A 23,537-nucleotide genomic window follows, 5' to 3' on the forward strand; every position below is an offset into this window, starting at 1 on the left:
ATGTATACATTGACTATTACAAACCAAAAGAATCGACTTTACAATACAAACGTGTTATCCTACTAGCTTGTCAAGAGTGAGGACCCAGGTCAAACAAACACCAAAAATCACACCTATGCACAAAACGTTAAATCAAACTATTGATTGCCGTATAGCCAATAATACATACATACACACTGATACAACTGTGTAATTGCCACTGAGTTTTGAAATTTTTAATACAAAAAGTTCATAGGACTCCCTATTATTTTTAGTACAGTGGAAAATCTTTAATGTCGACCTAAATTAGGCTACTTTTTACGATCTTTTTAAAAAATTAATGAACACTAAATTGAATACACCTATTGCATATTACATAAAAAATTTCTAAGCAGAACTAAGTACTTATTTGTATTATAAAATAGCATTACATAATGGAAATTAAAAATAATAGTCGACGTTCAGCCCTTGGTCTCAATTTATTAGCAAAGCGCAGTGTCAATATGCATTTCAGACATCGGCAACCTTTTTTTTAAATCAACAATAAACTAGCTACCTAAGTTAGTCATTCTTCCTTGACCCACCCGAGCGATAGAAAGTTGCTCCGCTGACCGCTTCGAAAAATCGTGTTTACCAAAATGTAGGATTCATAACACAGAACATATTATTAATATTTGCGTATTCCTGATTCACGCATTATTTATTTCCTTACCCTCGCCATGTTGTCGATTTATACACCAATCTCAAGTTGGGATCCACGTCTGGTGGGTATCTAGCCTTTGTGGTAGAATGTAACCGGAGGAAAAAAAGACTACAGTACCCTCCATCAGATGTATATAACTGGATATCCTAGTCTACTGTCCGAGGCTACCCACTATTAAGTAAGGCTCGTCAGCATTATACAATAGGTTCGAAAACAACGAGTTGGCGTCCACACGATCATTTAATAAAGTCTTGAAAAAGAGGTGTGTATGTTTGCGATTCACACACAACTTACAAGCGCAAACACAGACGCCCACCAACGTTCATCATACTGACAATGAAACTATACGAGAACTATACATACTTAGTTATTTTATTATAACAATATTTATCAACAGTCTAACAAGCATACCGAATTCAGTGGCGCAACCAGGACAGGCAGTACAAAATTGGGGAGGCTTTATGTGTTAATTTGTTTATCTTTATGTATACATATATTTATTAATTCTCGCAATCACGAGGCACTAAGTTTGAATGTGAAGTATCAGCAGTTTTTTTACACATGTCTCATGGGCAGATACCGAAGACAGAGGTCACCACGCACTCAAGTGTGCTCTTACTGAGTTTACGGAGATTTTATAATCAAAAGTGCCCATATGAGAGAAGAGGACGATGAGCTAACAAAAATAAATGATTCTAACATACAAATATTATAAGTATATAATAGGTACAAAAATCAAAGCTAGAAATTCTAAAACAATACGGACATACAGAAACACAGCCAAAAAGAACAGCCCGTATATGAACACATGAAATTCTCTGTGATATTCGTCAAATCCCCAGCTGTCCAGTGCGGCGACTCCTTCACGTGGTTCCACAGACGACCTTTATGAATACTCCTCGTATCCAGACACCCCTCGTTGTGGCGCTGAAATTGCTCGTGCGGGGATAAAATCGGCATGCGTTCGAAGTCGAGCTACGCAACGTGTGCAGCCGGCCTAATGTTCTTATTTATATTTATTTCCCAGTTTCATTGAAAAAACAGGAATTCAAGGTGAGCGAATTATTAATAACAATTAATGAATTATAATGTTTGGCGGATTTGTTTGGAGCACCGGATGTTGTCCACCAGTCGGGTTATACTTTGGTAGTGTAGTAGGTAGTGAGACAGCTACTGTAGACACTTCGGGATCATGCAATTCAAATTGATACGCATAATAGGTCAAACGAAAGTGGCCGGCCAGCCGAGACTAAAACGTGAATGCAATTCATGTATGCATTTATACGAACCGCCACTGAGATAGGTCAGGGATACGTAACATAATCTAACTTTATTAGAATAATCAACAAAAGCAAACGCACATGTTTTTTTACGAGTCGGTAGTCAGTAAAGTTATCAAATCATGGTGACCTCGAATCGCGAAATTAGCTGACTAGTATCAGGTCTGACGCTCCTCGCGATATATTTTCCTGACTCAGTGCCAAAAGGGCATTCGGGAATAAAACGCCCGTAGTGCTCTCCAGCCATCACAAAATAAAGAATCTTAAGCAAATATTCCGTAATCCGTCAACCTGCCCAAGCACCTAACCACAGCGCTGCAGAATTTGCACCCTCAGATGGATTGGTTCCAATAAGCGAATAATTATTATCACTCATTTCACGATCGCCTGTCAAGTATATTATTAAACTCACTATATTGCGACTCTAATCAACACCGCACACATAGCTGCGTATCGTCCTTTAATGGTATTTAAAATTTGACACGACAACCCAAGTATATTCAACACGCATAACGTCGTAGTAGGGCGTATGCCTATATCTAAGACGCGCGACTTTATCGGAATTGGGATGTCGGCTAGAGCTCGGACTATCATTTTCCAGTAACACGACTCAAAGACGTTTAGTCGTTTTCACGCTCTTGACTGTCAAAATACCAGAAAAAAAATATTTAGGAGGTTGTATGATGGGTGTTTTTCAGAAGAGGCATTTGAGCCGCTAGACAACACTGTAGAATTTCATCGCAAATGAAATTACTCTGATCAGAATCAGATCTGTGAACAGCCAGGAACGCACAGCGAAGACAGTAGGTATCGAGCAAGCCGTGGTTTTGCTCTACATTACCAGGGCAGCTGTTATAAAGAAGTAGACAAGACCATGGCACCATTGAACTGTAGAAAGAAGTATTTTTAATAAGGCGATAAAAACCCTTACTTACAAATAAAATTGATTGGGTCGAACAACCAAATAAAAAAACTGATTTGTAACATCGAAGTGTGAATAGAAAGAAAAAGTTAACATCGATAAATGATGAAAACAATTGAGACGCGGAGAAGTTCTTTATTATTAAGAGAAGTGCGTGGACGTTGGACGAGAGCCAACGAATTGGTCAGCAAAACGAACAATCATGGTGACACCAAAGGCAACCGAGGCCAATGTTCTAGTATGCATATGTAAGTATAAAATTATTTTTAGCCGAATGCATCTCGTCTTCGGGTCGAGCGGCATCAGAACAATAAAAACGCACAACACTTAAAATAGAACGAAGTTGGCACGGGAAGGAAGTATTCCAGTAGAGCTGGATTCTATCAGCATGAAAATTCTGGCGTAAGTGCAATTATTTTATTAATTCGGAAAGCATTTAAGTACTCGGAATACTATACCACTACCCAATGTTTAGTATAATTATTTTATCTCACGAAAGCGCGTCCCTACCACACGCATATCTTGTGCGCAGAGCAATCGGAAATGAGATTGTCGCTTGTCTCATTTAACTTTTGAAAAAGCATGAAAAATACGATATGGTGTTAATCTTTGGTTGTTAGCTCGCTTGTTAGTTCTCGATTTTGATAAAATTATAGATTATGTTGCTTATTCATCAATTATTTCAGAATTTATAATTATTATATTAAATTGATTCATTTTGGCAATGGTGTGAAAGTTCGCCCAAATGAGCAAAATAAATCGGTTATCGTACATCGACTTAAGACATTTATCAGGTGAAGTTTGGCAGCAAGGTCGTACCGATTGTTATTTCATTTTTTACAAAAAATCAGGCTAATCTACAGTTTGAGAGTGCTGTGATGCGATCGATAAAAATGTCGCGATCTTGTGCTCCCCACTGCTACAAAACTGAAGTTTGTGAGGGGAAGTAAGATAATATTTATTTTATAAAGGTGTGTCATCCACATTATAATGGATCAAGAAATTTCCAGGTAGATAAACTAGATAAGCACTTGGCATTTTCTGAGAGACGTCGAACAGAAAAGGTTCTATTTCACTTCACTGCATATGCTGAAAACATCGTTGCTAACAGGATTAAACGAATGCATGGCCACAGGTGAGGAATCGATCGACTGAATGAGTTGGATTTACTTCGCGTTCACATTTTAACTTTCTCTTGTGCACTCCTCTTCATAGTGTTGAGTTCGAAAACCATGTGAAAACTCAAAAGACAGTACTTGGTAATCTTCACTACATACCTCCCACCACACAAATAAATTAATAGTAAACATATAAATTGGCATGAAACAATTAGTAAAATAACATTTCTTAGTTAATTACGTCCCGTTTCAAACTCTTTGTTGCGAAACTTATCATTTGAAAGAATTCTCGAAAGTTGAAAAAATACTTAGTTCTTTTTCGTAGATAAATATTTTACTTAGATGTTTACAATATCTATAAACAAGTGCTTCGGGGGGATTGACCCTAAAGCGCAATGTTTTCGATGTTTTTTCTGTATTCACTAAAGCGGGGACAGGACAATAGTAAGTGTAATAATGATGTAATTATGACCAATGAATGCTTGTTCCGATTTCATGTTAAATGTGTTGTCGAAAAAGTGGATGTGCACTGTAAAAAGTTACTATACGATTATACCTACGACAAACACGAAAAGAAACGTATTTATTTATCACGTCACATTTTTGAAGTTATACCTACTTATTTTGGGGTGTTTGGTAGAGAGTGAAATCGAGAGCTGCGGGCGCACACCGTTACGAAAGTGCGCGACAGTATGAAGTTAGCTGCGAATCAGTCAGTTGTATACAAACGCAACTGTGATAGGAGAGTTGTTCCGTTTCCTAGGCAACGAATTTATTATTGTCGGCCATCTGCAATTCCTTACGTAAACAAACGATTAAACGTCAGAGTGACAGTAAGTTGTTACTTTGAAAATAAAAACAACGAGATATAATTATAAAATGTAGTAATATAAGTTAATAGTGTATAGAAATAAACCAACGACGCCCAATAAGCGGCACTTTTTCATGAGTGTTTAATTTGACACGATAATTAAGAACTAGTCGAAGAATCTAGGTTATCACAAGTTTTGTTTTTGTTTTGTTACGCCAAAGAAGTATAACTTCTAACGCGCGTACATAAGTACACACACCGATTTTTTTTTGTTATCAATCTTATATGTGTGCACCCTTAAAGATCTGTGTGCGCGCGCACAGCCTAAATAGAACACTGACTAAACTACACAATATTATGAACAATATGCAATCCACGTAATAAGGAGTAGGCAATATGTATAGGTACCCATCTAAATGTCCAAAGTGAAGACAAAGTGACTCGACAGGGTGACCCGCGCTGACATCATACTGCATTATTATTTAAATTTTAAATTCAACACGAATAATATAACACCGCAGAAAATAATGTAGGCATATAATTAATAATAGTGTAATATGGGTACGCTTCCTTGTCCGCACTGACATTCCGCATAATATTATATATATATTATAGGTAGATAGTGATAAATGATAATATTACTTAATATTATGTCCTTGGTTAATGAAAGCCCTAGTTCTAGTAGATATCTCACTGTAGCTTACCCAAGGCCGACTATATACAGGCCGTGACAGGAAGTGTTAGTTAAAATATTATATTATTGATTACTAACCTGCTATTCCATACAGGTAGGCCATATAATGCATTGCTTGGGGATAGTATATTAAAAAAGGAATACGAATAAAGTGAATAAGAGTATGGTTGTACATTTTTTGCACACGTACATAGGTATTATACATTAGCGTGCGAAACCGTCTTAAAACATATTATATTGTCGTCAGAGTAAAATTCGTGGATATGACAAAAATTTCGCCTGTGGCGCAATATAATGTGAGTTTAATGATTTTCAATATGCTTTCGGCCAAAATAACGCATTAATAATCAAATGAACATATAAAATTATAAATTCAAAGCGTTCACGACATGACATAAAATAAGTGTTAACAATTTTTAAACAAGTTACATTTAAATTAATAAAATTAAACAACAAAAATAAAAGTAGATGGAAGTAAGTACGTACAGAGTGAACTATTGATAGACCCTATCTTAAAAACTTATAAAACAACGTCCACCTAAATTCACCTCACGTAAGTGGAATATATCATTATCCGAAGCGATTTCATTAAACATAGTCATTGTCCTCCCTATTGGCGTCACTAATGGGAGGTTAGTTCTGCACCTTGGGAGAACAAACAACGGATGCCCTCGATTCATAAGGTAATTATCAGAGACCAAGCCAACACCACCAAGAATGGCAGAGTTCACATTTACGCCGCGTATAAGTCGGAAAAAATATGTAAGTAGCTACCTAAATAAAAGATAAAAGGCTAAATAATACAATGTAGTGGGCAAGAGAATTTACCTGTGAAATATGAGACTAAAACTAGTAGGTACCTATTTTGAAATTTGCCTTTCTGCATCATAATCAATATTGTAATGAAGAAAATGCCACAAGATTTTTTTTAAAAATGTCTAGTTCCGCCAAACAAAAAGGTTGAGATTATAGATTCACAAAAAGACGTTTAGTAATAGGTATTATTACTAAATGAAAAAAAATGTTTCAAAGAACTCTCTCTCTCTTTATTGACCGGTCGGTCACGTTGGTTTCCTAATAATTTGAAACATGCGTGGACGAAATGTGCGATTGATGGATTCACGGGGAGAAACACAAAATTACAAGCATTTTTCATAGTCACCGCATGATAGTGATAAAAACAATATTAATTTTGTAATAAAATATTCGAAACAAAACAACGCGACTTGTATTGTTCCAATTTCGAAACAAAAAAAAACACGATTTAAAAAAAAGTTTAGCAATTACTTCCAAATTCAAATTTTCCCAAACAAATTTAATTCATCATGAGCCTGAAATTTATGTCATTAAAGACACGATTTATAAAACCAAATACACACACGGATCAAATGAAGATTATTTTCCCCCAGGTTAGGATCTTTGGTGGGCCCCCCTATCCATCGCTAGGGTTAAATAATGTAGTGGGACACTCAACAGAATAGTTTTCTAAATGTTGTTTCACGTAAGATCAAGGGTGTTCGGGTATTTTTATCGATTTTTTTTGTATTGTTGAATAAATACACATGAATTATGAAGTCGCATTATACGACTAGATATTTTAAAATGATTTTCTGAGTAAAATAGCGCAGCAGGCAAATTTTTTTCCCATTGGCGCTAATCTGTAATGTGTGTTATCTCACTTATCAGGTCGACCCATCACCCCGGGGGCCCTAGACCCCGGGCCCCCAGGCTAGAGCCCTGTCAGTCCCCCTTGTGGGGGGCATGATCTACATATTCAAATTAAAAACGCGTTTTTATTACTGGGGTTCACTCAATGATTGCAAGGATAAAACCTGTTAACTTCAACGAAATATTTCAGGCTCGTAAATTAACGACGTATGCTAGCTGCTAGCTTAATTTTTAGACACAATATTATTAATATTTATTTTTGTTATTATTTATTGAATACTTTACTATTTTTTCACCACTAATAGTAACAACATAAATATAATTTCCCGTGGGAATTCGTAATTCATTCGCACTTATCTGCATGATAATGAAACTAATATAGTACGGGCATTACAGATAAAAAAAACGATAATCAACTTTGTAGTCTTCGGAACCCAACAACACGATAGCACAATCTCGAAGCCATTTATTATTTTGATATTACTCGTGTCAAATCAAAATGTTTTTATTCCCAGAGATATCAGATAATTATTTCCATTCGTTGACTAATTAATCAGTCTTAAAACAAAACACACGAAATAAAATTCGAAACACTGTTCGATTTTTGAAAATTATATTTGAACCATAAACAATGTCTGACTTTTAAATTTATCCGAGTTATTTATTGTATTGTAGTATTGCCATATTTCGCATCAGAGAAAACGCATACAATTTAACTGCACTCAAAATGGTTGCAGGCTTCGCAAATCGATCCTCGATCCAGGCGGTCACAATATGACAATTAAACCAGAACTTAAACTAAAACTCACAATAAGTACGCCTCGTTATAAAAAAAATGATGACACAATGTGGAAATTATTTTTAAAACATTTCGGAAACCAACACGGCGATCGGAGGAGTCAGCGGCTTTTATAACGGTACTCCGATAAACTTACCACAAATTTCGTGAACCGAATTCAAACAGGCGCTCTCGAGAATTATCGTTTTGGAGTTGGTCAGACGGCGAGCTGAATTCGATGGAATTTTAACGGGCGGAAAAAGTGAGAAGGCGCAACAAAAGAAACTTTTGAAAACTCGCGAAATGATCTGCGAAAATATCGCGAGAAGTTCTCCGAAACAACTATTTCTGCAAACTACATTTATTTTCATTCGAACGGTACGGGAACAGTTTTAACGCCCATCGTGTAGGGCCCGCCGATAAGAAATCAGGTTGAACAACACACACGGACGTGGCATTATACACGGCGAATCGCAAGAACGAGGAGTGGAAGGCAGGAAAATCGCGACGAAAAGTTGAAAAGAAATGCTATTATCAAATAATTAGATCCAGGGGGTAATTAAATAGATTGTCGAACACGTTACCTTTCGATAATGTCGAAGGTGAACCACGAATAGTCCGCTAACGAGAAGACGGCGGCCGAACAACGGTGAATAGTATTCCAGGCACACAGAACGTCGCCATTCGGACGAACGCCAACACTCTCGGATCACAGTACTTTTCTTAGCGCACTAACTATTACAGTCCGTCTTAGAGATTAATTACTGTCAATACGCAGTAAAAACTGCCACCTGCGTGCAATATTGCACTTTATAATATTGTTAAAGTTTATATAACACGATATCTAATACGACTGTACTGAAATACGGGTGGAACCGTTTCAAAGCTGACGACACCCAGCTCCAACGACGTTCCAAACTCGACTGAGGTTTTTTGAAGCTGCGCGGTGGGAAGGGGGAACGAACGCAGGCGAACGCACCCGAAGACTGCCGATCGGTGCGGTGTGCACATTTTGCTTGCTTTCACGTCAATCTGGCGATAAAAAAGTATATGTGTGTGTTTTTGTGTACGCCTGTAGTATAAATAGCGGGTATTAAACTTGCAGCGGGGAGGTGGGGGTAAATGTTGTAGCGAGGCGAGGCACGATTCTCGAATCGAGGCAATGGCAGGTCTAGCTACTCAACGAGTATGTTATCGATACAATGAGAGGCACAGAGAAACATACTGCCTCTAAGCGGCTGTCGATCGGGACTTACTAAACTGCTTCCGTTCAGAGGCCTACTTACAGAATTGAGTTGTCAGATTCTAATGTGTTCTTTATCTTCGTCGGTTATCAGGCGAAAACAATAACACTCGATGGCCTTGACTGATCAGCAGTTACTCTACTCCAGGACAATATAAGTAACTACAGCTTCCCGCAAATAAATTATACAATTGTCTGTAAACTTTTGCCACTACAAACAGGCCCCCACCGACAGACTCAGCTGCCCCTGTGCGAAATCCAACCCCCAAAAAAAACCAAGAAGAAGAAAAATCTAGATTATTAGAACGGTGTCAGATTTTTCTGGCAGTGCAGGCGACTCATTTAGGTGTTGGTATCGTTACTTTCCGCGTGAAGCGTAGGTATATTCGTGATTGTGGGACATGTATTCCGGGTGCCACCATAGTGCGAATCTTCGTACGCTTGTGGCCGTGACCGGCCCTCCTTCACCATGCAGCGACCTACACACTGTAGGTCTAGCATGGCGGGAGGTGCAAGAGTTGACGATGGACCGAGGGAAGTAGCGCGAACTCGTGCTTACCCTATGCACCAATGCTGGGGCGTGACAGGGTGATCAGTTGTTTATAAAAACTTTCCTCAAAAATTTCAATTGTAATTAAGAATAGTTCTGCATTCAGCTGACGAAGTGGTTATCGAATAAGCGTAGCTTAACGGTCATAAGTATAAGGACCGTTAAGAGCCGTTTCACACGGGACACCTGTGTCCAGCCTCTGGTGTGTCGGACAGGTGCATTTACACGTAATTAAATAAATGGGCGCGTTCAGACGGAGACACACGAGTGTCGCGTTCATGTAACAATGTATTTGTAAATGCGGCATCTTGGTGACTGGACACTGGTGTCCCTTGTAAAACTGGCCTTAGTGTCCGTTTGTGTCGTCCGCGCTGAAAAATACCTGAGGACCTGATGAAGAATATTACATTTACATAAAAATGATTTGTATTTTCTTCCCTTGTGGTCACGACTGGGTACCTACCAATAAAATATTATAGAAACAAAATAATATGAAGAAATGTATGGTTTGTAACAAAACTGCTCGGCTCATAACGACAAGAAAGTATATTTATTATTTTCTTAAGTGATTTCAGTATGTACTTAAATGAATAATAAACAATCCATCATAGCCGGTTTTTGTAGCAGAGAACACAATTTGATTATTCGAGTTTGTGTATGAAACGCCTACGCCACGATCTGACCCTGTTCACAGATGAATAAATAACCAAGAAATCTTATTGAATAGGTAGCTCCATATCAGCTGAATTGAAATTTACTTTTATTATAAGAGTACAGGCATTGACGCAATTCGTATCATCAATAACGTTAACGTCAAAAACATTCTGAAAATGCCAAGCATAGGTTCATTTATTATGATACCTACATAAACATACCACAGGTGCCTAGGTGGCATACAATCATGAGATTGTACTAAGAAGCCGATGATGCCAGTTTTTTTCGTGTGTACTTTCGTAATACTTTCTAGAATAGAATAGCTTTATCATCGATGAGTGTACAATCATAGCGTTTATTTACAATCAGTTAGCGTAAGAAATCATAATTAAACACCCGTAAGGGCGGACGTGCTCAGCGTGGGTCAAAATGGAGCTTTTTTTCTATTTTCAAAGCATGATCCTGGACATACCTTAAACGTTGTAGATAATCTATTTATATAATTTTGAAGCCTTATTATCCTTTATATTTATTTTAAACATTTAATGACTGCATAAAGTATTTTTATTACATAAAATAGTATTATTTTAAACCTCTCGCTCTAATGTTTTAAAATATAGTCATATTTCAGTACATAACTGTGCAGCGGTATTAAGATTTTTTAGATTTATTTCACTATAATAATGTCGATATAAATTATACTGATGGTTCTATAAATGCGTTTAAAAATTAATAAATGTAAAAAAATCTTAACACCACTGCACAGTTATGTACTGAAATATGACTATATTCTAAAACATTAGAGCGAGAGGTTTAAAAGAATACTATTTTATGTAATAAAAATACTTTATGCAAATGTTTAAAATAAATATAAAGGATAATAAGGCTTTAAAATTATATAAATAGATTATCTACAACGTTTAAGGTATGTCCAGGATCATGCTTTGAGAATAGAACAAAGGCTTCATTTTTACCTACGCTGAGCATGTCCCCCCTTAAGACTTGTGCCAAGAATATCCCAGAACCAAACCCATCCCCTCAATATTAGGTAGGTATATCATGATTAACTTGGAATCACCAAACACTACGCATAAAAAATATAATGAGACGGTTAGCCTATTTTTTGATTTGTTTTACCTACGAGAAATGATTATTATCCATTAGTCATTCGCCCAACCCTTAGATACCGAAAAATGAAATACATATATCGAAATGTAAAGCAATCTATTGCCCTCCCAATTGGCATCACCAATGTCAGGCTGGTTCAGTACTTTGACATAACAAAATACAACTGATGTTCTTGATGTCTAAGATAATTATTATCATAGATAGACACTATCTAAAAGAATTGATACCAGCAAGAGTGGTGGAGTTTTTATTTACACCACGCATAAGTCGGAGAATATTATTATCATGGCCCCCACATTCTGAAGCGGACCCCCAGGCTGAGATCTTTGGCGGCCCCCCCTACCTATCGCTAAGGATAAAGGCACTATGACGCTCTATAGTAGCATTTTCCAAATAGTGCACGCGGAAAAATTAATGTATATTTAGTGTTTTTTGTACATTTTGATACATCCATTTGAATTATGGAATTGTCGAGTACTGATACAAAATTAAAAATCGTATCATACAACCACATAATTTTAAATAATAATATCATTGAAAGAAAATAGCGCCGCAGGCAACTGTTTTTACTAGTGAAGCAAATTTGTAATGTGTGTTTATCTCACTTATCTGGTCGACTTGCCTCGCCGGGCCCCTCCTGAGCCCGGGCCCCCAGGCTAGAGCTCTGTCAACCCCCCCTTGTGGGGGCCATGATTATTATTATGTAGCATATTTGCATATGCAATTACATATTTAGCCCATTCTCACCATATATAATATTTTACCTAAAATCTGGTTGCTTCAGTATAGTTTTTTTTATTTATTTGTGCAAAGTTTAATGTGTCCCGAAAAAAAAATGTCTCTTGGTGACAATATTACTGTCGAACATTTGGAACAGTACCTAATTGTTAACGTTTACAAGAGTAACGAAATGTTAAATAATTGTCAATTAATAATTATCGTCGATAGTACTAATTGTAAGCAGATTTTGAAATAAAAAAACTAAAAATTATTAATACTCACTATTTTTTATTGTTTAATGTTGCATATATTGACACTTTTCATGCATATTTTAAGCATTTTTCATCTATATTTTCATGTATATTTCAAGCTTTTTATGTTGAATATAATTCGGTTTCTGGTAATGAATAAGCATAGTTTTATTATTATGTCATTGACTGGAGAAGTATTTGCATATGAGTAAAAAATAGACTCGTTATTGATATTGTGTTATCCTTAGGCATAAAGCCCATTGACGCAGCGAGTGCGGCGCTCGCGCAAAATTTCTACAAGTGGCGCGTAAATCAACGAAAATACAACGTAATCAAATACGCCAGCGCCCACTGGATTTCACGACGCATTATACGCGCCCGCCGCATGAATCATCGTTTTTTCGCGAATCACCGCTTCTCGGCGATACGAATGAAAGAAAATACAATGGAGTCCATTCATTGAACACGGCTACCAAAATTACGCTGCTCGTGGCGTCGTCGATCGACGGGCGAAAAGCAATTATTTAATAACAGAGAACCCATTGTTTTATTTTATTCCGTGTCATTATATTTCGCTGGTTGAATAATGTCGTCGTAAATATTTATTACAAGCCCCGAAATAATATAATATTTTTATTGCTTTGTTATGAGAGACGCTGCAAAAATAATTGTTTTGTGCTGCTTGGGCCGCTTATTACATAGGTGAAGGGTAATGCGCGGCGAGAGACGTGTGATTATGGTTATGAATAAACACTTAATACGCCGACTTCGCCCGCTCGACGCGTTCTATGGGCACCATCGCTAAGGGTTTGGGGATGTCTCGTAACATTTAGTTTGCCATAACATGAGATTCATTATTTTTCTTGAATTTGCCGCCCTTCGAATAACAGCTGCTCTAACGTGGCGCATGGTCTGCCTGCTCCCACGAGACGTCACTGCATTGGCCGATTTAAGTAGGTATCTTGCTAAATATTATTATCATTGTAAGTTATCTATTTAAAATCGTGGCAACTGGTGAAGCTTGTGACCGCAATTAATTGCAAAATTTAGAAATGATTGCAGGTAAACAAAACAGGTGACGGTAGTGCATGATAATAATGTGCTGGAGAATGACATTATTCTGTTGTCGTTTTTCTAATCCATTGACCATTAGTAGATTATGCAATGAGTCAATCCAAGCGTAACATTGGACCAAATACACTCGAAAAGTTTAGCATTTTATTACATGCGCTCGAGAAACGGTCAAAACAAGTGAAGTGGGTCAAACAACCAACTAAAATAGAAGCGTGCCTATCGATTGTTGGATTTTTAATAAAGCGATTGCGAATCATCGTCTGCTAGAATAATTTAAAAGCTCACAACGTCTATTGGATCATGAATTAATAATTATTATTATTAGGTATAATCACTAGATTGATATCCATGAATTATATTATAATATAGTCTCCCCAACGAATGTTTTAAAATAAAATGGTGGCATTTTTAGCAGTGGACTGTACTTTGAAGGTGGCGGTGGATGGTGGATTACGGATCTAGGGGGGGAGTTTACACAGGATGCCAGACACTGACCTTTATGTTGAGAGGGCTGGCGCGCGCTAGGGCCGGTTCGGTATATGAGGTTGATGAATGATGATGATACGTTGTATGATTGATGGACGCGACGTTGACTCAAACCGTTACAGATTTAGTGCAATGAAAGTCGAACAGATATGTTTTGAGTCACTCGGTAGTAAATGCGATGCGGCACACATACGCGTTCGTTGCTTCAGCTAACTAAATGTTATTCAATCACGGTCGATTGATGACCCGTAGTTGATCGTCGTCTGGCAGTGATGTCCCTAGATAAAATGCCGCCCTAGGCAGCGCCAAAATGCCGCCTCATTTTTTATACATTATTTTTATCATCCTTTCATGAGTCCAATGTCTAAGAAATGTGTTGTATGGTTACATTACTAACAAAATATCAGACTAATTATTCGCAAATCTGCACATGTCGTTTCTGGTTACCAAGGATGTCGAAGTCCAACGGAAGTAAACTAGATATCGCGAACCCAACTAAATCAGTGTGTTCAATTTTTTAATGTAAAGATATTCTCGTCATTACATACTAAGTTTAGGTAGGTATTTCTATATAATATTCCAAATGATTTTCCTCAATTTGCTGCCCTTCGAGTAACTGCCGCCCCCAAGCGACGCTCAATCTGCCTACCCCCACGGCACGTCACTGTCGTCTGGTCTTGTGACAATAATAAATAAGGATGTGAGGTAGGTGGGGAATTAAGGGATGACGGCCACCATATTTGGCTCAACCATAAATTATAAACTTACTGTGGGGTCCATTTCGAAAAATATCAATAATAACCGTGGTCTAACCGTCATAATTATTATGATCGTTATTGTTCGTTTATGACGTCCGCGCTGTCTGTATTTTAGATTGCGTCAGAATATAAACAAACTTTGGAGCCACAGATGGTTGCACTTATTTGTGAGTTACACTGACAGAGGCTTTGCGTCTCATATAATGCCGAGAAAATATGGGTTCTACTCAAGGCCTGAACAAAAACGATGCATGAGTGCGAGTGAGAAAGTATTCGGCACCCTTACAATCTCTGCGACACGCGCTAGAGTAAGATAAAAGGTCTACTAGCTACAAGCCAGTTTCCAAAAGTATCGCCATCAAATTGGGGCGAAACGCTTCACATAGCGTCGATAACTTGCGAGCTTGTGTTGCTAAAATTGATATTTTTTGTGTTAAACATAAAGTCAGTGGTAAATATTTTTGGTTAATTAAGTAGAAAAGATGGTTCTGTGTCTTGTCTTAAAATGTGGTAGCCGTACTGATAAGCAAGAAGATGGTATTACGTTTCATAAGTAAGTTGATACATGTTCGTGATAATTTATTTGTATTTTATTATATATTTTAATATCAGTGACCTAGTGTTTCTTTAAAATAACTTAAATTATGGATATCTTTATCTAATGGTTGCATTTTGACCGCTTAAAAATACTATATTACGTAAAAAAATAGAAAATTATATTTTAGTTCTGAGCGTCTAGTGCGAGCACTTTGGGCGAGCACTAGCGAAATGGTCTATGGTCTCGAACATTTGTAGACGAATGCGTTCGCTCGCTCACAAACCAAACGCAAGGCACGCGGCTTCATTTAGCAATGCAACGGGTGGCGTCTAGATGTATCTATAGTCTAAGGTTCTACTCGTTGAGAAGGCTGTTCGACAGCCAACTCATCTGGGTAACGATTCTCAGTCATGAGGTCCTGCCAAAGAAAGAAGAAGTAATGTTTAATTCACATAATAATTTCTGTTATGCGCGCATCTGGTTTAGCAAGATTAGCTAAATTTAGCATAATAAGTGTTGTATCGCGTTGTATGGATATTTGATGCGGAAATGAAAGGCATTTTGTTAATCTCTATAGGTATTCTTTTAATTTCTAATACATACAACACGACGTAAGAGAAAGGAATATTATTCTAATAAGATCATCATGACGAATAGATCTGTAGTTTTAATGAAATTGGACGGCACTGGATGGTAGGAAATTCAGGGGTGGATTTAATCATTCCGGGGCCCTATACGCAGCACCAATTAATTGGAGGTCCCGATAGTGGACACTCAAAATTTATATGTTTATTATTATTAAATAAAAGATACACGTCTATTTATAACGAATGGCAAATCGAACGAAATCTCGCATTTCATATTTTGTTATTAATTTCTTAGTCCATATTATCGATAGGTAGGACAAAAATTATATCTATCCTGTTGAAAGGTTTTCTGTTTCTCACAAAAAAATAACTGTCAATTTGAGAAATTCGGAGGCCCTTTCTATTTAGGTACTTAGGTACCCCTTCCGTCCAAAAATGCTCATTCAAATGAAATGACAAATTCAAGAAATTCCATTTTAAATCAAAATCAAGATTTTTTTTTGCCTTTTTCGAGCAATTTTTATCTCGGGTTTACCAAGTTTTCTTCTAATACAAAAATATAGTATTTTACTTTATTACTTTTGGCGTAATGTCAAAATTAAATCTTTATTATAAAAATATTTTTATTCCAATACCTTTTCAAAATTATAGTATTTTGGGGGTACAACAAAGTTGACTTGAAAATAAATGTAACAAAGATAAAAGTCATGTTCAACTGCTTTGCGGGCCAAAAAGAGATCCTCACCAATGACGGCTCGAACAAGTTAAAAACTACATCTATCTGGGACAACAAGTGTCTTATAGATAGATGGATGTATATTTCAAGAAATTGTTTGTAGAGTAAAGCTGGGCTGGAGTGCTTTTGGCTGCCTGAATAATGTATTCAAAAATGACCTCCCACTGTGTCTAAAGCGCAGTGTTCAATCAGTCTGTGCTTCCCATAATCACATATGCGTGTGAACCATGGACCTTAAGGCTATACCTCAGTTGAGGCACGGTCTAAAAAGATCGTGCGGATTGCGGGTCGCGGGTGCAAATGACGCATGCCAAACGAAATATATTTTGTTATATAAATCCAACATGCGTCCATTTAATGTTCTGTTTTTAACATCATGCATTCGCACTTCGGTGCAAGGTTGCATCACCAGTCCCGTGCGGCTCTGCTCGGGACAAAATGAGGGCTTAAATTCTTTGATCTGGCACACGTAAGGGTTATGTTAGCCGGCCGCGTATGACGTGGCTGCATATACATAACGGGAGCGGAGGTGGGAATTTTACACACCATGTTCTATTAGTAACAATAATAATATATTCATTGACATGTTTTCTTTATCAAGTAAATGGGTAACGTTTTTAGTCATCTTTACACGATTTAAGAATTAATACCCCCGTCGCCATCACGAAACAAATTGACGTGTTCCCAACTCGACGTTCTCTCACCGGATGGCAGCGAGTCCAAAATTTCGTCGCGCTTATAGTTGAAAATTATTTGCCGTTTCACTGATGTATCGCCTTAAGTAAAAGAGATATCCAGAAACTTAGTAGCACAGCGTGGTATGGAGAGGTGCATGCTGGGCAAAACACGAAAGGACAAAAAGCGGAATGATTGGATAAGAAAACAGACAAGGGTTTGCGATATAATAGAGTTCGCTAAAAACCTCAACTGGAAATTTGCTGGAAACATAGCTCGAAGAAGGGACAGTCCCTGGACAAATCTAGTCATCCAATGATACCCAAGAGGTACAAAACATCCGCAAGGTAGACCTAGATGCCGTTGGATCGATGCAATGGTTAAGTTCCGGCGGCTCTCGTGGTGAAGTGCGTAAGGCGCTTGCCTTCCACCCGAGAGTTCCTGGGTTCGATTCCCGGTCGGGACACACAATATTTATGTGTTTATCTCAAAGCCTGGGTGTTTCTGATTGTTCAAAATTACTAACAACCACCTTGTACGAAAAAGCAAGGACATGGTTATTAATAATTCTAATAATAAAAAAAAATGGTTAAGTTCCGCGGAGGTACGTGGCAATGCAATGGAAGTAGAAGAAGAAGTGGAATCAGCTTGGAGAGGCCTTCATCCAGCAGTGGATAGATTCAGGCTGATGATGATACTATTTTAATATCGTATATAGTCCGCGGACCAAAAGTATAGTACAAATAATACTATAATTATTATAGTACGGTTGGCATCACTGAGTTGCACAATAATTATTTTAGCTAGGGCTTGCGCAGACAGAGAGCGGTCGGAGTTCTGCGTTCAACCGACCGTTGACCGCTAACGTTCAGGGACAGCAGACAGGTGGCGGTCAACAATAAGCGTTCCATTTGTTTACAAACCTTGTACTGACACAAGCGCTGCATAATGCAAGACCGCTATATTCCGACTGCGAGTGGAAGTGAGAAAGCACCGCTGTTGCGTACTCACTCCCCCGTGTGGTTTCGCTCTATGTTGTGTGACTGCTCAAATTCCTATGACGGGACTGGACGGGAGGTACGGCGTTCTTTGTAATTCCGGGCATAGAACTCCAGAACTCTAGCGTTCCAATTGACCGGCGCGGCCTGACCGCCGGATGTGTACCCATACAGTATGAAATCCATACAGTACAAAGAACGCCGAACTCCGAACGCGGAACGCAGACCGCCTGACCGCGCTCTCTCTGCGCAAGCCCTTAGGTACGGAATGTGATTCTACGAATGAGATTTATTGATATTTTTGCACCAATGCACATTGGTTGTTGGAATTTTTGGTTTTTATTTTTATCACGGGGAGTGTCGAAATCAGTAATTGCCTCGGGCCTCCGAGTTCCTAAAGCCGTCGCTGGGTATAACTATAATATTATATCTACTCTTGACATTGAAAATAAATTCACTGTATGTAGGTTCCTCGTAGTAATACGAGAATGCCAACCCCACTACTGGCAGATACAGACTTCTCGTATATGACGATTTATTATTTAAATATGCTAATAATCATAGTCGGCTATCCGGTATTTAGACACACAATTAATTTAATGGACAAAAAAGTCGATAAATAATGAAATTATATTATACCTACCTACCTACCTACATTTCAGGAAACACGCAAAATATATTGATAGGTATAATACAAAGACTGTGGGAACAAAACTTTTTGGTTGATTATTGACTTGAACTTGACCTCATCCTCGATCTTTTCGTCGCTGCTGACAGCGACGTACTGTGGGGGTAGGCAGATTGAGCGTCGCTTGGGGGCGGCAGTTACTCGAAGGGCGGCAAATCGAGGAGAATCATTTGGTATAATATATAAATAGCTAAACTGTTCCATTAATAAATCAGCTCACTGGTTGGAAATTAAATGTTATGTTAGGTATGTACAGGACGGTATTTTTTTGTCGGGTTCACGATGTTTAGTTTACTTTCGTTGCCCTTCGACGTCCTTGGTGACCAGAAACTACACGTGCAGATTTGCGAATAATTATAGTCTGGTTTATTAACCAGTGCGCACAGATGTTGCGTTGGCCGTCGAAACTAAAAAGGGGTGCATCCAAGGCCTGAACAAAAACGATGCATGAGTGCGAGTGAGAAAGTATTCGGCACCCTTACAATCTCTGCGACACGCGCTAGAGTAAGATAAAAGGTCTACATATCTGTGAGCTAGTTTCCAAAAGTATCGCCATCAAATCGGGGCGAAACGCTTCACATAGCGTCGATAACTTGCGAGCTCGAGTTGCTAAAATTGATATTTTTTGTGTTAAACATAAAGTCAATGGTAAATATTTTTAGTTAATTAAGTAGAAAAGATGGTTCTGTGTGTTGTCTTAAAATGTGGTAGCCGTACTGATAAGCAAGAAGATGGTATTACGTTTCATAGGTAAGTTGATACATGTTCGTGATAATTTATTTGTATTTTATTATATATTTTAATATCAGTGACCTAGTGTTTCTTTAAAATAACTTAAATTATGAATATTTTTACCTAATGGTTACATTTTGACCGCTTAAAAATACTGTATAACGTAAAAAATAGAAAATTATATTTTAATTCTGAGCGTCTAGTGCGAGCATTTTGGGCGAGCACTAGCGAAATGGTCTATGGTCTCGAACATTTGTAGACGAATGCGTTCGCTCGCCCACAAACCAAACGCAAGGCACGCGGCTTGATTTAGTAATGCAACGGGTGGCGTCTAGATGTATATATAGTCTAAGGGTGCATCTTTTTCTTACAGAGACTCCCATCTACTGCTCCTGGTCCACGATATTAGTCTGTATCGAAGGTTGCGCAGTCATTACATCAATTTAATAATGCCTAAACCTTTGCGATCTCAGACTAAAAATATCATTACAAAAAATGTTTTGTGAAGAAGAAAAGAGACAAGGATCGTTTTTAATTCTTCAAGACAGAGCAAATCAATGTATCGCAAAAATGCATGTAAGAAGCCACTATATTACCAACGTCAAAAAATCCCTACTTTTGGGGTAAAAATATTTATAATTTTAATTTTGTTTGTTTTAGTGGTATATAATTTGTTGGTAATTCGTCGATATTGGAGTCATGAAAGGATGATAAAAAATACTGTATAAAAATGGGGCGACATTTTGGTAATGCCTAGGGGCGGCATTTTGTCTAGGGACGTCACTGGCTGATGGTCGCGATATTCACGCTTCTTTTCTGCTATCAACTAACCTCGAATCCTACCAATGTTGTGGTGAGTGGTGACACTGTCATATCTGTATAATTGATGGAGGAGCCACATTCGCGCAACTGAACATAATTTGACAGCGATATGACAGGTTCCGTGTCCGGAAACGTGTACGTATGCAGTTCGCCGTATCACATTTCACCATGAAATGTTTTATCGGAAATATATGGCCGTATAATAAAGACCGTCCAACCTCTTTGGCTCGTATAGTACTGACATAAAATTCATGTCTAAATAAAACACGGTTCTTGTCGGTTTACACTTTACAGTTTACAGGAAGCCAGCAGCAAACAATTTTTTAAAATAGCCGATATACTGGATTATTTCTCAGGCTTGTCAGGTTAGGTTAGGTTTTCATTCTTGAATTCATGAATTTTGCCAAAATCAGCTATGATAATTGAATTAATGATCATATTGAATCTAATAAAATTGGAGATCGTATAGTATACGGTCATCTCTTTCCGTGCCACGGTGAAATGTTTTACGTACAGCTTACATTGAACCGACAGATTCAATATTTCGTCCATAGACTCGTTATGACGTATATAGGTAGTTCCATTTTTGTCCACAGTATAGATAAGTTTTTGGGGCTGTACCCGCTGTACATACATATTCATCATCATCGTCATCAGCCCGGGGTCGATCCACTGTCGGATGAAGGCCTCCCGTAGTTACCTCCAGTCTTCTCGGTCCCAAGTTCTTTGCTGCCACGTTCATTCACAGAACTTTATGAGAGGATTTTACGGATATTTCATAGCTAACAAGGCCCCCACATCTTAAAAAGGCCTCCAGGCCAGGATCTTTGGCGGGCCCATCGCTTCACAGAATCGTTTCCTAAATATTGTTTCAGGTAAAATTTTAAAGGTATTTTTACTGGTTTTTTGTATTGTTGAATAAATCCACTCAAATTATGGATTTGTCAAACATCGACACGTCACAATAATCAAAAATTGCATCACACAAATTGATATTTTAAATTGTTTATACCCTTGAAGTAAACTAGCGACTTTTTTCCTATTGGAGCAAATTTGTGGTGTGTGTTTATATTACTTATCAGGTCGACCTGCAACGTCGGGCCCCCAGGTTAGAGCCCTGTCAGCACCCCCCCACCCCCCTTGTGGGGGCCATGCATAGCTTACTTGAAGTTGGACATACCTGGTACTATACAGAATTCAAGCAATCATTGTTGGTACATCGTTAATTGGTTTGTGATAAAGCAAAATTGTATCGAGTACTGTTTTTCGACGCAGACAAACAAACAAATTGGGGACCTATCCCAAGCACTTATGAAATAGCCTTTGTCTTCTACACTTCTACAAGTATTGTTAATCATTACTGGTCTAGCCACGAGTTCTATGCCCTGGAGCCTTATGTTAGAACTTGCGAGTGCAAGCTTCCCGGTCGACATGACGTCATATGACATCATTGTGACGTACTACCGGAGTGATAATAGCATTCGAGAAAATAACGCTACTAAAATAGTGGCATTATCCATTGTCCCCATACACAAATAGGTGTTTCAGCATAATAATATCTATTGTGAGCCGTGTGCGTTGGACGGCTTGCCTCGAGCGTGTATTGGCTGACGTCACAATTACGTCATGTCGTCGGGTGACTTTATATCACTAGTTAGAACATTGGGCTGCAGGCCCAATTCAAGAAAATGTAAGGCCCGCTTTAACCATGTAGGTAGCAGAGGCCATTTGCTAAAACAACATTTTCACACTGACCAATCAGCTTGTTCGAAAAGCAACTTTTGACGTAAAACTACGTACTACGTCTACATTATCATTACCGGTTAACGTAATGTTAATTAGAATCGCTTATAACTTTTGAAGAAGTAAACATAACAAACAAAAATGATGTAGACAAAATATTGCCCTGATGGTAAATGTCGGCGAAACGGACTTCGATAACTGCATTCCGACGGGCATTTTATGTGCATAACTCTGTAAGATCTTAAGCGATCCGGACGTTTATGTTGTACTTTGTAAACCATCCATTCATTCAATAAGTAAAATAAATTTAAAAATCATTATTTCGTTCATTTCTTCCAGAACCGCCTTCCATGACAATTAACCTAGTTTTACTTCACTAGTGTGACATTTTGTATATTTCCTTTTCCTAGTAGAGCGAAGCTCGATTGGGCCCAATCGGTCCAATCGTCATAAGAACAGCACCGCGATTTCCTAACTATCGACTCGTGTGGCACCAGACGACATGACGTAATTGTGACGTCAGCCGATACAAGCTCGAGGCATGCCGCCCAGCGCCAGTGCTCACCGTAGGTATTATTACGATGAAACACCTATATGTGTATGGTGACAATGAATAGCGCCGCTGTCTGAGTAGGGTTATTTTCTCGAATGCTATTATCACTCCGGTAGTACGTCACAATGATCTCATATGACGTCATGTCGACCGGGCAGCTGGCACTCGCAAGTTCTAACATAAGGCCCCTGGGCATACGTATGTATTTGGAAACGATCGATGCTCTGCCTGGATCGGCATTTAAAAAATAATATATTTCGAATATAACTAGATATTTTTGGGAAACAAAGAAACATCGATCACGATTTTCTCGGAAACGGGGAAGCCTGTAATAACTTCCCACATGTATGTCGATGTTAATTATTATCAGAAGGTGAGCGAATAAACAAATAAAAATAACACAAAATGTATATTGTGATATGTATTTAGTTCTGGCAATGTGCCAACGAAAAAATGGTGGACTGTGTGTCACCATTCGGCGCTGTCAGCCGTCTTCGAGCGGCGAATGACCGACTTGTCACACAAAAAAGTTTATTTTTGTTTTGGCTATACTGCTACACCACGCACGTGATTACTAGGGTCTGTAATTCCGGGATCCCGGTCGGTTTTTCGACCCCGAAATACCAGGATCTTCGGATTTCTTCTTCG

The 23,537-nt window shown here is 38.2% G+C and overlaps 1 protein-coding gene across 1 annotated transcript in view; it reads right to left on the minus strand.

The window, feature by feature from the left end:
- LOC147078812 (uncharacterized) overlaps nucleotides 1-8,878 on the minus strand; it is a 186,268-nt gene extending 177,390 nt beyond the window's left edge. Inside the window, exon 1 of the mRNA XM_085949683.1 lies at nucleotides 8,538-8,878. The gene's annotated coding sequence lies outside the window, so the exon portion shown is untranslated. The remainder of the gene's footprint in view (nucleotides 1-8,537) is intronic.
- Nucleotides 8,879-23,537: the final 14,659 nt, after the last annotated feature.

Source organism: Rhyacophila brunnea, unplaced genomic scaffold, assembly GCF_057557595.1.
Source record: "Rhyacophila brunnea isolate RB1 unplaced genomic scaffold, BYU_Rbru_1.0 scaffold_10, whole genome shotgun sequence".
Lineage (NCBI taxonomy): Eukaryota > Metazoa > Arthropoda > Insecta > Trichoptera > Rhyacophilidae > Rhyacophila > Rhyacophila brunnea.